This window comes from Protopterus annectens, chromosome 13.part0, assembly GCF_019279795.1.
Source record: "Protopterus annectens isolate FY-2018-M chromosome 13.part0, PAN1.0, whole genome shotgun sequence".
In the NCBI taxonomy this organism is placed as follows: domain Eukaryota; kingdom Metazoa; phylum Chordata; order Ceratodontiformes; family Protopteridae; genus Protopterus; species Protopterus annectens.
The window spans coordinates 967,684,232-967,700,379 of record NC_056747.1 but is presented as its reverse complement, the minus strand read 5'-3'; the positions used below and the strand labels follow the sequence as shown (position 1 = coordinate 967,700,379).

Here is a 16,148-nt window from a genome sequence, read left to right as displayed (position 1 = left end):
AAAGGAATTTGTTCATTTTATGTTATTTAATGGTAATAATAAGATGATTTTAATTAATGGTTTTCTCTATATTCTAACAATTTCTTACAGTTGCCACCCTTTACATTCAATGAAACTTTTTGTAATATAGAACCACAATTTTTTAAAAAATGCTACAATGTGTTGCATGCTCATAAAGAGCATTTGTAAAATTTCCTCTCATCTCCTAATGGCATAATTATGTTGGTAAATTCTGTTCTTAAGTGCCTGCTCAGTTTTGCCTATGTAAAACGTGAGGCATGATAACCTTGTCTCAACACTGTTTGTATTCAGTCTTATCTCCCATTGAAGGTTATCACTCTAGAATAATTGACTGCCATTATGCTCGGACTGTCAAAGATGTACCTACATTGAACACAAACTCTACATTTTACAATGCCCATACCACCTTTACGATCTTGTTAGATCCCAACATTACTGTTTTCAAAGAACATTTTCAAATTCCTATTCCCTTTGTATACTAGCCAGGACATATTACCTACCAAATGCATTAATTCAAAGGAATCAAGGACCACTTTCCAATTCCTCTTTAATCATTTTATAATAGAGGAATGTTAAGAGGAAGTAGCCTTTTTTAGGAGTACAACTTGGAATGAAAAAAAAAAAAAACTTTAAAAATCATATGAACTGCAAATATTTCTTATATAATTCAGTCTTTTCCTGCCATACAGCTGCCTCCCACTGCTGCAGATTTTCAGGGGGGGGTGGCAATACTGGTCATCATACAGGTGCATGCCTTGTTCACTGCTCCTTTGGATGCCAGGGTCTCACTAAGCAGCTTTGCAAGTTCAAATCAGGCATCTGCTTTATAAAATGGAATAACAGCATCAAAGAAGCTGCTCCTTGAGCTGTCTGTGCAACAGGTAGAACATAATCCTGATCCCCTTCAAACAACAGGCAACAAATCTCTGAGGGGCATTAACATCACAGGTTCATAAGAGATTACTAGGCTAACAGCTTAAGGGCCCTTACAAGACTAGCCAATATAACCTGATTTTACTCAACATATGGTCCCTGGGGAAAGAGGATGGCATAGATTTGTACCCGTACATTAAGTATCTTCCATAAGGGGCATAGGCACTACCTCAGGTGTAAATTTGTGATTCCCCATCCATTCATCCAAATTATATTTGAAGAGGGCCAGTAAAGAGCTCTGCTTAAAGTGAATAGAAATCCCGTTTCAATGAAGGGGCAATATCTGAGACACATATCTCTCTATCTAGCGTGTTTTATTTGAGTCGCTGACTAAGGTTGGATCCCTAGATCAGTTGACCATTGTGCTGTTTGACTTATGGATGTGTAGCTGCTCCATCAGGTCTGGATTTGTAAGTGCCCTGTAGGTCAGGCATAGGAAACCCCTTAATAGTTGGTAGGAGACAGAGTAAAGGGATAAGGCTTTTAGTCTATCCACATAGTTCATGTTGTTTACACCCTGTATTTTCATTGTGAGGAACCTCTGCTGCTGTAAGTGCCTAGTCAAGTCATGCCAAATGGCGCACCGTACTCAGTTATTGGTCTAATGAGGGCTGAGTACAGCGGGACTATAATTTCTTTGCATCTGGATGGCATACCAATACTTAAAATTATAAAAGGATTCCCTCACCACTGTGGATACATGGCGGTCAAAGTTCAGGCTACTATCTATCTGTCTAGTAGATCTCTCACCTCTGAATCTACTCTAAGAGGTGTGCTATTGATGTTGTAATTTGCAGGGGTATTTGACTTCCCAAAGGGTATGGTAATGCATTTTTTTCATTTAGTTTTAGGCCATGGTTCTGGCACCAATCTTTTGTCTGATCTAAACCCTCCTGAAGGATATCTACGTCTTTGTGGATCAATGATTGCCCCCAACTTGCAGTCATTGGCAAACTTTGTCATCCACAGGCCTTCCACATTTGCCTTGACTTCAAAGAAGTATATTCTGAACAGGAACAGTCCTAGTACTGAACCCTGTGGCACACTACTAGTACCTGGTCTATTGCTGGATCTGGATTCACCCACTTTAACCACATGTGTTCTATCCATGAGTCAACGGGCTATCCATCTGGTGACACAGGAATTTGTCCCCTGTCTTTTGATCTCCCAACTTACCATTGCTCACAAAATACTGTACCAACCTTATAATACCCCTATACTTTCTCAACTTTTAATCCCTTATATAATCTACCTCCCTTCGATCTCTTCTTCTAAAAACTCATGACCATCTGTAAAGTCCTCCCATAGCAGCTTGTGACTCTGTTCTGTTCACTACTAGGAGGATAAGGAATATGGAACCCACTACTATCATATCAATCCCTCCTCTCCTCTCAAACAAAAATCAAACTGTACTTCCAAAAACTGGTGGCTCTGCTCCTGTGACTCCTGGACTGTCTTCTTTCCCCTGCCCTCCCCTTACTTTACCCTTATACTCTTATTTACTTCTTCCTATTGCCCCTCCTCCCTTCCCATCTGCTCCCTACTCTCTCCCTCCTCTTCTCCCTGTCTCCCCTGTCTCCTTCTTCACCTCTTACCCTTTTCCTCACTAGACTTTCTTTTCTTCCTCTTCCTCTTCTGTCTTCTTCTTCTTCTCTCTCCTTCTTCTTCTCTTTCTCTCGATTTTTGTTTTGTGTTACTAAATGTATATTCTTTTGTACTGAATTTATTTTTTAATTTGTCTCCCTTGTATTTATATCTATGGGAGCTTTTTCCCCCCTCTCCTCAAAATGGAAATGGATATCCATATAGACTAGACTAGCCGGTAAATAAAATAAATAAATAAATTTTATGAGTTTATTTGTAATACCTGCATGGGAATTGTGTCAAATGCCTTGGCCAGGTCGAAGTAAGTGGTACGTACTGTTTTACCCTCATCCACGGCCTTAGTGACTTTCTCAAAGAAAACCACCAGATTCAGTAGGCATGACCTTCCCTTGACAAAGCCAAATTGGGTCTGGTTCAGTGTTTTGAGGTCTCCCATGTCATTATTTATCAGGTCTATGATTATTCTTTTCATGGCCTTACATATAAGGTTAGTCAAACGTATGGGTCTGTAATTTCCCTGGTCAGTAGATGGTCTCCCTTTATGAAGAAAGACGACTGTTGCTGTCCTCCACTCTATCAGGATAAAGCCAGTTCTGAGGCTGTGGTAAATCGAAATCTTAATGGGTCTGATAGAGGCAACCTGGCATATTGTCAGATCCCACTGAAGCTGTTATTTCACATTAGAGAACACAGAGGCAACCTTCTTTGGTGACAACTAGCAGTGGAGTGGCAGAGGGTTTTTATTGTGGGAGAAATGGGTTGATGGAGAGGTGAAATCTGAGGTGACTTTGCCGGCCAGCAGATTTGCTATGTCTTCTGGCTGAGTTTAGATGATGCCATCTACGACTAATTCTGCACATTGTTGGGTGTTGCCCTTAAGACTGTGGACATAACTGAAAAATGCATTATAGCTATTCTTAGTTTTGGAGGCTATTTTTATCTCAAAATCTGCGTTCAGAGACTTGACTAGATGCCTGATTCACTTGTTTGGACTAATGTGGGACTTGTTGTGCACATTCCTTCTTACTTCTCTTCAGGATTCATTTGTTGTACAACCTATTGATACCAGAGATCCACCAGGGTGTCTTGTTTTTACGGTTTGACCAGGCTTTATTTCAGTCTGGTACTACCATTTTGATGCAGTTGTTTATATGGCATACAGAGCTTTTGTATATACCTCTCCATAGGTTTCTGTATTTTCTATATTTGGGGAGCTTGGAAACTAGCTATGCCATCCCTTAATAGGGGCTAATTTACCTTAGAGAAGTTCTTAAAAGTTTTTGGGGTTAGGTGGGGGGACTAGTTTTACCTTTATTTCAAGGGGGACCACTTTGTGATCTGATCTTACCAGTCAGGACAGAACACTCTCCTAGTGGGATTGCACACTAGCTACTCTAGGGCATTTGAATTTACAAAGTCAGAAATATTTGGGCCTGTATGTTAGTGGTCGTATATGCCTCTCAGTTAATGGAAGGGTTGTTAAAATCATCCATGAGTATGGTATTGGGCTGGATGATGAGTGATTTTTAGTAACTTCAGGTATCATGTATGGGTTTCCTGGTTCATAGTGGGGGACCTGTAGCTAGCAAGAATATGGTAATGGATTTTTCCCATAGCTCAAGCATGTCATATTGTTTGACAAGCCTTTAAGTGTGCTTATCCTTTATGTAGATAGCTACACCTCTGCATTTTTCTCTTTCATGTTCAGTGGGTAATCAGAACATATAAAAGGCATTATAGCCATGTGCTGCTGGAATGCTTTCCATGACTTTGAACCATGTTTCAGTAACTGCATAGACATGAGAACTCTCCAGGCATAGATCTCAATGTCTTAGTACAAAAAAATCTGGACAAAGCCCTAAAAATAGGGACAGTTTTAAGTTCTGCTCTTACAAACATAGAAAGTTGTTAGAATAAAAGGTGTTGTGTTACCATGCATTTTCTGAAGGATAGGAAGAATAAAACTCAAATGTCTGTCATTGTTTAGTGAATTAAGTCCTTACTGATTTGCCACACAAATCTGGAAAACCAAAATATTTATGAGGAACATACCAAAAATAAGAGGCAAAAATCTGGGCATTCTGCAAAAATCTGGATAGTTGAGAGGTATGCCTCCAGGGTGAGGAGAGTTTTCAGGGAAAACAGTTTCTTGTCAAAGCTGCTAGCACTGAGCAGTAACACCTTTTTAGCTTGTCCTGAGTAGCTTTTGTTATGTTGGAAGGTTTCTCTGTTTGGGAATGCCTAAAAAAGGCACAGCAAGGGTGGATAATGGTTTGGTCAATATCCGAAAGCTACAGTCTAAGGAGGTATGTCTCAGGTCATTTACTCCCATATGGACTATGACTGAGTCATACTGATACTTAGGGGGAGGTGACCTAAGTGTGTGTGTGATTTTGGCAAATCCTGACCCCTGGCAGGCAACTAACTGTAACCTTCCCCTTATCCAGCCTGGTAAGAGGGACATCAGTGAGTCTCATAACAGAGTCTCCTATGACTAGAATATTGGGTTGTGGAGTGTTTTGCCTTATGGGATTGGTAGTTAAGGCACAATGAGATATGGCTTTATGTGTTGTCATAGAAATTGTCTTGTTTGTGTACATGTGGAGTTTCTGAGGACTGCGCCTGAGAGACCGTTGAGGTTTGGGTAAGTTACATATGATCACCTCGGCAAATGTGGGTCTGTGTTTGGGTGCGGTGAATGATGTGTGTGAGTTGTTGACAACCTGTTTGTTGCTTTTTTGTGTTCTTATGTGAAAGTCTAGCCTCCAATGTAATTGTGTAACTACATCTCTGACATACCATCTGCAGCCTTCATCATGAATGTCCTTTAAAACAAGATGGTGGCCTAGGATTCACACTGGAAATATGAATTCTGAATCAAAAGCAAAACAACCTCACATGCAAGTGTTACTGAGCAGAGCAGAGCAGTATGCAGATCCATCCTACTATACAAGTGTCATCTTGCCAATTCCCTGATGAGGTTTATAGCCTGTACTGGCTCTATGGGATCGGGAGAAAAGCAAAATACATAGGCTGTGAAGACAATGATGAAGTAATACACTCATAAATTAATTCTGAGAGACTTACATCCCTGGACCTTGTATAAATCTTGAAAACCTTTTTTTATATTTTTCTTTTTTTTTTTTTAACACTGAAATAATATGATATATTTGTATGTGTTTTATTTCATGCATAGACTTTTTACTTCTTGGTGAACTATACTGCACTGCAACCAGGAGGAAAAATATGGTATCATACAATAAACAGTTTAGTAGTCATAATGAAAGAGAAAACAGTGTGGCTGACAAACTGATTTACATTTCTAGCTGGTATTTTTTTCTCAACTGTATGCAAAGAAAGTAACATACAACATTTTCTCTTTTAATTGCCAAACTTCCTGCAACCAGTGGTCACTTGTTATTTAATTTCTCTTTTGGACCTGCGTTTTTGTAAAATCCTCCTATCCTGTTAATTCAGAAACACGGCATTTGCTTTTCTGTCTGATGCCACCTTTGCAGCAGCAAGTACTGCAGGAAATCAATGCGCTGCTTATGTATTGACACGGGTCTACTTCACTTCACCGAAATCCCATTTCACTGACATTCATTTCACTGAGACCAAATTGCCTAAAGTTTACAACACTGACAACTCATTTTACTGAATCTCATTTCACTGAATTGTAAGCTATAGACTTGATACGGCAGTTTGTAGAGTACTGTGAGGCAAGTAAAAGGTATATGCCCTTTTCCCCACTGTAATGCGACCTGTAGTTAGTATATATAGTTGGGGGGTATGGGGGCATAGCCCTCCACTTAGTTTGGTTTTATATTGTTTGTTTTTTGTTAAGAGGTTATATAAGTAGTTTTTAAGTTGTGGAAAGAGGTAGCCATTAGTTTTGTGAGTTTGTGTATGGTTTCCCATTTAATCTTGTGAAATTTAGCATTTTAACCTGTCGGTGAAATGAGATTCAGTGAAATGAGTTGTCAGTGTTTTGAACTTTAGGTGATTTGGTCTCAGTGAAATAAATGTCAGTGAAATGGGATTTCAGTGAAGTGAGTTGTCAGTGTTTTGAACTTTAGGTGATTTGGTCTCAGTGAAATAAATGTCAGTGAAATGGGATTTCAGTGAAGTGAAGTAGACCCGTTGACATATGCAGTGATATGTACATAATGTCCGTGCTGACTCATATCAGCACAGTGAAACAGAATGAAATCAGGGGTCTTTATGACATACCTTTAGAAAGGTAGGCTGTTTATTTTTAAAATAATGACACGGCATATGAGCAGTACGCCATCGTATGGGTTAATGGTTATTCATTTGGTGGAGTAACTCTAGTTTAGTCACTTAGGTTGTACCACATATCAAGCAGTACTCCTTGCAAGAGGTTAAAAATGAATTACCCACTAACTGCTGTGATGCACTGTTTAAAAATATAATTGGGAACATTCACACATAAATGTGAATACTAAAAGAGAATCTGAAATTTCATGGAGTTCTGACATTCATATTCCTGATGCCCTAAATGTGAAAAAAAAAATCATAAAAAAGAATAGGGTCTATATTACATTATTGAAGTTTCAAAACTTCGAATCTGATATGGTCAACACCATATAGTCGAGGTCTTGAAACATCAAAAAATGTAATAAATCACAACAATCTACAAAAAAAAAAAACATTTAAATGCTGTAAGCAGGGGGGCAAGCCCCCTAAACCCGTCACCCCCTGCTACTTAAATATACCAACTCTGAGATCGCACTACAGTGCAGAAAAGGGAAATCTTCCCTTTCCGTGCTGTGTGGAGATCTCCGTTAAAAGATTTGAAGTTTCAAGACTTCGATCATATGGTGTCGACCATATCAGATTCAAAGTTTTGAAACTTCGATCTTCTGATATAGACCCAATATAATAGTACTTGTTGAAAATACTTTAATCCCGTCTTAATCAATTTTCCTTCACAATGGGTAGAAACCCCATTCTTACTGACTAGATTTGGGGGATTCATTTTTTTCATTATATTTAAAATATATTTTTTATTTATTTTATTTATTATTTTATTTTACATTTGTTGACCGGGACAGTCCGACTGGATAAATGTCCATTTTCAGCAGAGGCCCTGGGAGAAAAGCTCCAAACTTAGAAACAGATAAAGACAAGCAAGTTACAGTATATGCGCAAACATATTGTATTAACATACAAGTTACAGTCTCACATTTCAAGCCTATGAAGAATACAGTTTATATTCAGAAATATATACAAATATGTTACAGTTTCTCTTATCAGACCTATAGGTACAGCTATATACAGAGTATCTGCAGAGATGTTAGTTTCTCTTTTCAAACCTTTTAGTGAAAGAGGTAAGTCACTGTGAATAAAACATTGCAGGGACATTGAAGTAGATTAGGGCTATTTTTTTATTTTTGCAGCTCTCTTTTCTTCTTTCTCTCTATGGGACTGCCAGTGTGTTGCATTTCCAGTTGGAGAGACGCCAGGACAGTTATTTTAGAAAATGTAATTAATTTCCCATACTGTATTTGTGTCTTACCAAGTTTATTTGGTTTCCCTTCAGCTACTAAGTGCACTGTTTTGTTTTTTCTTTCTTTAATTTTTTTTTTATTTTTTGCTTAAGCATAATTATGTCTAATATTGTTTTCTTGCTTGCTACATATTGTACGAATGTGGGTGAGCTTTAAATTTGTACTTATTTTGACATTCAGATTGTAATGTCATGAAAATGGGTGATATTTATTTATTTATGCATTTGTTTGTCTTTGAATGAGCATGCTTTCTCAAGTTGGAGGAACTTCAGGGTAAGAATATATAATAATGAAAGTGTGGGAGTTGCAGAAGGTTTGCTCCCAAGAGAAAAAATTGGTTCTACTATGCAATTCTGACTTCCTGGAAATTGGTATTCAATAAAAAGAGAAAAAAAAATGCCCAAATCCATAAAGGACAAAAAATAATCCTTCTCTCTCCTTTTGTTTGCGGGGGGGGGGCAGCCCCCTTAAACTCCCCAAACTTATATGTACCAGCTCCGCAGTCGCACCAACTGAAAGAAGAGAGGAAGTCATCATAAAGAAATACATTTCTATGTGTCCAATAGAAATGATTTTCTATTAGAAACAACATATGGTGTTATACTTTCTGTCTTTTTTTTCCTGTGGTCTACTGATGCTCAAGAAATTTCTTCTTGAGTATGTATAGGGAAGCCAGAAAAATTGCTGTAGCAATGTGTTGCGTTGTTTCAGTCAAATACCATTATTATGTGATTATACATGATTATGTGTGCACTTGAGTTAATGGGGTTTCATATAATTATACATAAGGAAATGTTTAGAGGATGTATGCCTTGATCAGAAACAGTAGACTCTGTTTATTGTGGCTTTACTATATAAAGTTCAACAAACAGGAATCAGAGATAAGAATGAAGGTATAATACTGAGTCAGTGGCATTGAATGGTGAAGCCCTGAGTAATGTCCAGGTGTCCTGAATTCAGTTAGTGGCTCAGACACTTTACGGTGCAGACAGAGAGGCTTGATGTGCCCATGGCAGGGAGGGGGGTGAGTCCCAGCTAGCCCAGGCATCCACTGCTGACACAATTACTGCTGGTAGGCTGGAATGGTATCATAAAGGCAGTAACCAGTGCAGGGATGACATTAACATGACTGCCCAAGCCAGTGATAGTAGCTCTTGTCGGACAGGTGGAAAAATGTGCAAACTGACAGAGGGGCATAGGAAGTCCATATCATGATGGAGGTGCCCACATCACCAGAAAAGGAAAGGGCTTAGGCAGTTATTAGATAAACAAGCTGTCATTGCTGGTATGCTGGTGACAGTGCCAAATACTCCTATATCCCCCTGGATGATGGCCCCTCCAGATGGCTCTATCCCTAGTGACTCTCAGGGGAAGTGCTCACACCTAAGCAATGCCTGGGCTTCAGTCTGATATGGCAGCAGGCAAAGAGAAGGAAAAGCACATGTTGTTGTTGTTTTTCTTTTGGAGGAAAAGCACATATATAAAAGAAGAAAAAGGAATGCCTGCATCATGAGAGAACTATATCTGACACAGCACCTCTTTAACAGGTCTTGAAATTACAGTGCAGACTCTAAAGTCTGTAGTAATACAATCTGGTTTCAGGTTCCATGGTTTTAACTTTTTATCACATCTGAATGATATAGCATCAGGGATTTATTATTTCCAGTATCAGGTGGCAGTAATAACTTTGTCACATATCTATCAACTTGGACTTATTAAATTTGGTAGGTAGCCCTGTGTTTTAACTGAACATGTATCAATGCAAGAACAGGTATTCTTTACTAACAAGAAAGCTACAATAATATTCTACTTTTAATGAAATACTGTAAGTCATTACCTGTTAAAGGCCTTGACAGGAGAGGAAATATATGCGGACTGCATTGCTGTTTTCTTATTCATAGATTAGCACTAAACTAACTGCCCTTGTGAGCCATTTTAAGCTTAGCCAATTATCCCTTGTGAGCCTCAAACCCTGTACCTTGTGTTTATAAGGCAAGCACCTTAACCATTAGGCCACCCTCCCAACAAGGAATGCTAGCAATCAACAGTCTTAGTCAATATATTACATTTGATTATTGGTCACCTCTTTGCCAAACAATTGCTTAGCAAAAAAATTAAACAACCTTTGGAGAGAGGGCAGCATCAAAAGCATTTTGTGTGGTTCTGCCACCATCTGCTGAATGTGGTTCTGCTTTATTTATTTATTTATTTATTTGACATTTGTTAACTGAGTTGGTCCAGTTGAGCCAGTGCCCATTTTCAGCAGAGACCCGAGAAGAAAAGCTCCAGAGCATTACAAAAATTATTAGAAAACACTGATTGAAACATAGCATTTGAAACATAAATTGTGGCATATTTTAGTTGTGTAGGCAAAAAAGATACAAAAAGATACAAAAAGTGGAAACATTTTAGGAGGCAAAAACAACATCATATCAGAGAAAAAGGAAGTTTACAGGAGGTGAAAACAAATTCATGTCAGAAAAAAGGAAGCTTAGAGAAAACAGATTGAGACAATTGCATATCTATGTACGCAGATGGCTACAACATAGTGGAACAATTCTTGGAAGCTCAAGTTACAACATATTTGAGATAAGGGAGTGTGCAAGGGAAAATGTTTAAATTAGTAAGAATAGTTAAGGAGGCATATATAGATTATTTTTAATGATAAGAAGCTTAATATGTGGAGTGAGGTAACGTAGGAGTTAGGTGGAAATTTGGTAGAGGTGTTAATAAGGTTAACAGGGAGGAAAAGAGGGAAGGAGGCAGGAAAAAGGGGGAGTTATGTAGTGTCATAGCAGGAACAGATCCATGAATTTGAGAGGTTTATCTTTTAGTGCTTTTTTGAGACTATTTGCGTGTGTAGTAGCTCTTATGTTGTAAGGGAGTTTGTTCCAGGCTGGAGATACTGAGTATTTATAGACATTTTCCAATGTTTTTTTGGGCTTGTATACATCCAAGAGATGTTGATCAGAGCTTTGGAGGGTGCATTTTGGGGTATAGAAGGAATACTAGAGAAGAGAGAGCAGGGCAGGTAGTAGGTTTGTAGAGCATGGAGTGAATTATGTGATAGAAGGACTTGTTGGGGAATTCTAACCACTGTAGGTTTTTTAGTGAAAGGCAGTGGTGAGAGACGTAAGGTTGTTTTGAGGCAAATCTAGCAATTTTGCTATGTTTGTTCAAGTTTGGAAGTTAGAGAAGCTTGTAGGTTTGTAACTATAACAGAGGTATAAAGAAGACTGGGAAAAAGCTATGCCTGTGCCAGTATGAGTTTGGATTCTGTAGTAGTGAGAAATTTTTTTTTGTTCCTGTAAAGCAGACCTAATTTTTGGTTAGCCTTTTTGACACACTGCAGAACGTCTTAGTGGAATTTTAACTGATTGTCTATGATAGTAACAAGGTGCGTTGTATGGGATTCTGCTTTAATAATGGTATTATTGAGTGATGATATGGTAAAGCTAGTTCCATGATGAGAAAGAGAGATTTTGGAAGGAAAAAACGTTTGTTTTTTGGAATTAAGTATAAGCTGGTTTTCTGTAAGCCAATTTTCAACAGAAAGGAAAGAGTTTTGTGTAAGTATGTGAAGTTGCACGAGATTGTCTGAAGAGGAGATTAATGCAGAGTCATCAGCATATTGTACAAGGGAGGAGTGACAGCATGATATCTAAAGGTTGTTAGTAAATATGTCGAATAGTAGGGGTCCGAGAATAGAGCCCTGGGGGGACTCTTGTTTGGATGGGGAGGTAAGGGGAGTAGGAGGTGAGCCATCTGATAGACTGAAGCTTGCTGGTAAGGTAGCTGGAGAGCCAGTTCAGAGTGGGAGTTGAGAAGTTAAGGTCAGCTAGTTTTCCTAGAAGCTTTTGTTTTGAGACCGTGTCAAATGCTTTTGAGAGGTCTAGTAACAGACAAGAGACCAGTTTGTTACTGTCTCTAGCTTCAGCGACAGTATTTGTGAAAGATATAAGGGCAGTAGTAGTGTTATTATGGTTGGGGTGATTCATGTTGCGTTGCTGACAAAAGATTTTCTTGGAGAAGATAGTTGAAAAGTTGAGTATGGATGCATTTTTCAAAGATTTTGAAAGTAGGGACAGAATGGCTATAGGCCTGAAATTGGAAGTGTCAGTAGAGTCTCCTTCTTTGTGTAGATGTATGGTATAGCATGTTTTCCAGATGTTAGGGACTATAGATTCTTGAATAGATCTGTTGATTAGTATGAAGATTGGATAAGCTATAGAGTCAGCAGTGAGCTTTAAAAAGTGTGTGTGTGTGTGTGGGGGTTAAATTATCAACTGAGGGAGAACATGGCTTTAGTTTGCTGAGGAGAGATTTTATGTAACCAGTGGGAACTGGGGGGGTTAAATTATCAACTGAGGGAGAACATGGCTTTATTTTGCTGAGGAGAGATTTTATGTAAGCAGTGGGAACTGGTTTTAGTGAAAAGGGGGGTTTATCGGTGGTAGGGTTGGAGTTGGGGGTTTAGAGTTGGTGGATTTTTGGGTTAGTTTGCTGATGGATTTGATAAAATATGAGTTAAGAAAGGAGGCGGTTTCTTGTGAAGAGTTGTTAGGGCAGGGGTTTGGTATAATAGGATTTCCAGGGTGAAGAATTCCATTGATAGTACTCCAGATTTTTTGGGGTTTGGACTTGTGGTTTGTTTGTGTCTTTAGGTAAAAGTTTTTCTTGTCATTGCACACCTGTTTTTTTCTTTAGTGAGATAATGACAGGTGAATGTTCTTAATTGTACTTCATATGTCTAATTGTAAATAATTCATATATCATAGGTACTTACTAGACTACTGATCAATGAGGATCCTTAAAAGTCTATCCATAGATAGAATTCCAACTTGCCTCTTTTCACCACAACAATTATATGTGTATATATGTAATGTATATACAATGGATATAAAAAGTGCACACACCCCTGTTAAAATGCCAGGTTTTTGTGATATATAAAAAATGAGACCACAGTAAATCATTTCAAAACTTTTTCCACCTTTAATGTGACCTATAACCTATACAATTCAATTGAAAAAGAAATCTGTTAGGGGAAAAATGTAAAAAAATAAAAAAGTACAATAAGCTGGTTGCATAAGTGCACACACCCTTAAATTAATACTTTGTTGAACCACCTTTTGATTTAATTACAGCACTCAGTCTTCTTGGGTACACACCTGACATCAATTAAAGAGCTCTGATTAACCCCGAATAAAGTTCAGCTGTCCAAGTAGGATTTTCCTGACATTTACTCAGTTGCCTGCTACAGCAAAAGCCATGGTTCGTAGAGAGCTCACAAAGCATCAAAGGGATCTCATTGTTGAATGGAATTAGTTAGTAGAAGGGTACAAAAAAATTTCCACAGCATTGGATACACCATGGAACACAGTGAAGACAGTCATCAAAAAGTGGAGAAAATATGGGACGACAGTGACGTCGCAAAGAACTGGATGTCCCTCCAAAACTGATGAAAGGACAAGACAAAAACTAGTCAGGGAGCTTGCCAAGAGACCAACAGCAACACTGAAGGAGCTGCAGTGATTTCTGGCAAGTACTATTTGTGTACTACATGTGACAACAATCTCCCATATTTTCCATATGTCTGGACTATGTGGTAGGGTTGCAAGACGGAAGCCTTTTCTTACACAGAAAAACATCCAGGCCCAGCTAAAATGTGCAAAACAATACATCAAGTCTCCCAAAAGCATGGGGGAAAATGTATTATGGTCTGATGAGACCAAGGCTGAACTTCTTGGCCACAATTCCAAAAGACACGTTTGGCACAAAAACAACACTTTGCATCACCAAAAGAACACCATCCCCACTGTGAAGCATGGTGGTGGCAGTATCATGCTCTGGGGTTGCTTTTCTTCAGCTAAAACTGGGGCTTTAGTCAATGTGTAGAGAATTATGAACAGTTACAAATATCAGTCACTTGTGGCCCAAAACCTTCAGGTGTCTGCTAGAAAGCTGAAGATGAAGAGGAATTTCACTTTTCAACACAACAGTGACCCCAAGGATACATCCAAATCAGCAAACAAATGGCTTCACCAAAAGAAAATGAAAGGTTTGGAATGGCCCAGCCAGAGCCCAGACCAAAATCCAGTAGAAAATCTGTGGGGTGACCTGAAGAGGGCTGTGCACAAGAAATGCCCTCGCAATCTGACAGCTTTGGAGCACTTTTGCAAGGAAGAGTGGGCAAATATTGCCAATTTAAGATGTACCATGCTGATAGACTCCTACCCAAGAAGACTCTCTGTCTATCTCTATAGTCAGTTATAATGCTTACCTAGTGACAGTTTGTGTTTCTGTATTGAAAGTTGTATTTTTTATCTAGTGTCAAATTTTGTTTTTGTATCAAAAGTTGTATTTTTATCTATTGTCATTTTTTTGCTTCTGTATAGATGATCATATTGTTTAACTATTTGTTTTTCTGTACTGAATGTGGAGCTTTTCTCCCCAGGCCTCCGCTGTAAATGGACATGTGTCCAGTCGGACCATCCCAGTAAACAAATGTAAAATAAAATAAATAAAAGGCATTCTATAACTATGTCAAGAATCTAAATGACAATGCTCAGATTTGCTCTGAGCTACAACAGAATGGCATTAAACGTACTGATCCCAAGGATATTGCCAATATCCTGGCAGATCAATTCAGTGCCAACTTCACACCCCTTTCACCCCCTAAATGGCCCATCTCAATACTAGAAGATTGCCAAATTCTGGTAATAACGGGCCACACAGGTAAAACAACACACTCTGCAAAGCTAAGAATACAGCATCCATGGGACCAGATGACATCCCGGGCTGTGTACTACATGAACTACAAAATGAAGTGGCACCTCACCTAAATGTCATGTTTAATCATAGCCTCACCTCAGGCTTCGTACCCACTGAGTGGCACACAGCTACAGTTATCGCACTCCACAAGGGGGGATCTACCTTGGATCCCGGGAACTACCGCCCCATCAGTCTGATGAGCCTGATCTGCAAGGCCATGGAACATATTATCATGGAACTTATAAACAAAGATATTGGCAATCTTCAAACACTGGACCCCACCCAGTCTGGGTTTGTGAAGGGCCAATCTTGTCTCCTGAACCTGATTAACTTCTTCGAATCAGTCTCCAGAGGAGTGGACGAGGGTAAGGCCTATCTGGACCTCGCCAAGGCCTTTGACACCATCCCCACTCTGGAATCATAGATAGACTTACTAAGCTGGGCATTAATCCCTACATCACTCGATGGGTTGCCAACTGGCTTACTGACAGAACCCACACTGTAAAAGCAGCTGACTCCAAATCTAGCTCCAGACAAGTGACAAGTGGAGTACCTCAGGGTTCAGTCTTGGGACCACTCTTGTTTGGCATCCACTTCTCTGAAGTACAGGCCAACACTAAGGGACTCTGGCTAACAAAGTTCGTAGATGACTGCAAACTGGGAGCCATTATTGAATCCCCAAATGATGTGGATACTCTACAAAAGGGTCTTATGGAAACAGATGCTTGGTGCCAGAGCCATGGGATCAAGCTCAATGCCAAGAAATGTATAGTTATCCCCTTTGGGAAAAAAATATGTACCCGTGAATTACCACATAGGTGGAAGTACAGTAAACACTGAAAGTGTGATAAGAGACTTAGGGACACAGGTGGACAGTGGTCTCACCTTCGATAACCACATTGCCACAACAGTCAGGAAATCCTTCTATGTGGCACACCTCATCACTAAGGGCTTTTCATCCAGAAAAAAGGAGGCCATTGTCCCACTGTACTCATCCCTCATTAGACCCATTATAGAATACAACACCCCGTTTGGTATGTACCTCTCAAGACATCTGCAACAACTGGAAAGGCCACAGAAATACCTCAGTAAAAGAATCACAGGCCTAAAGCAGATGCCCTATGCTGACTGCCTTAAAAAACTCCAGCTATACTCTGTTACATATTGTCTACTCAGAGGCGATCTCTGCTTAACATAGAAGGCCATGTCAAACCCAGAGCTGTTGGACATGCTACACTTAAAGAAATTCCAATCCCTCAGAGCCACACACTCCAGGGATCTAAA

At 39.2% G+C, this 16,148-nt stretch overlaps 1 protein-coding gene across 1 annotated transcript in view; it reads right to left on the bottom strand.

Moving 5' to 3' along the window:
• The window catches only part of ZNF385C (zinc finger protein 385C), a 1,443,898-nt gene that overhangs the window by 1,026,511 nt on the left and 401,239 nt on the right, over positions 1 to 16,148 (bottom strand). The gene's annotated exons all lie outside the window — the stretch shown is intronic.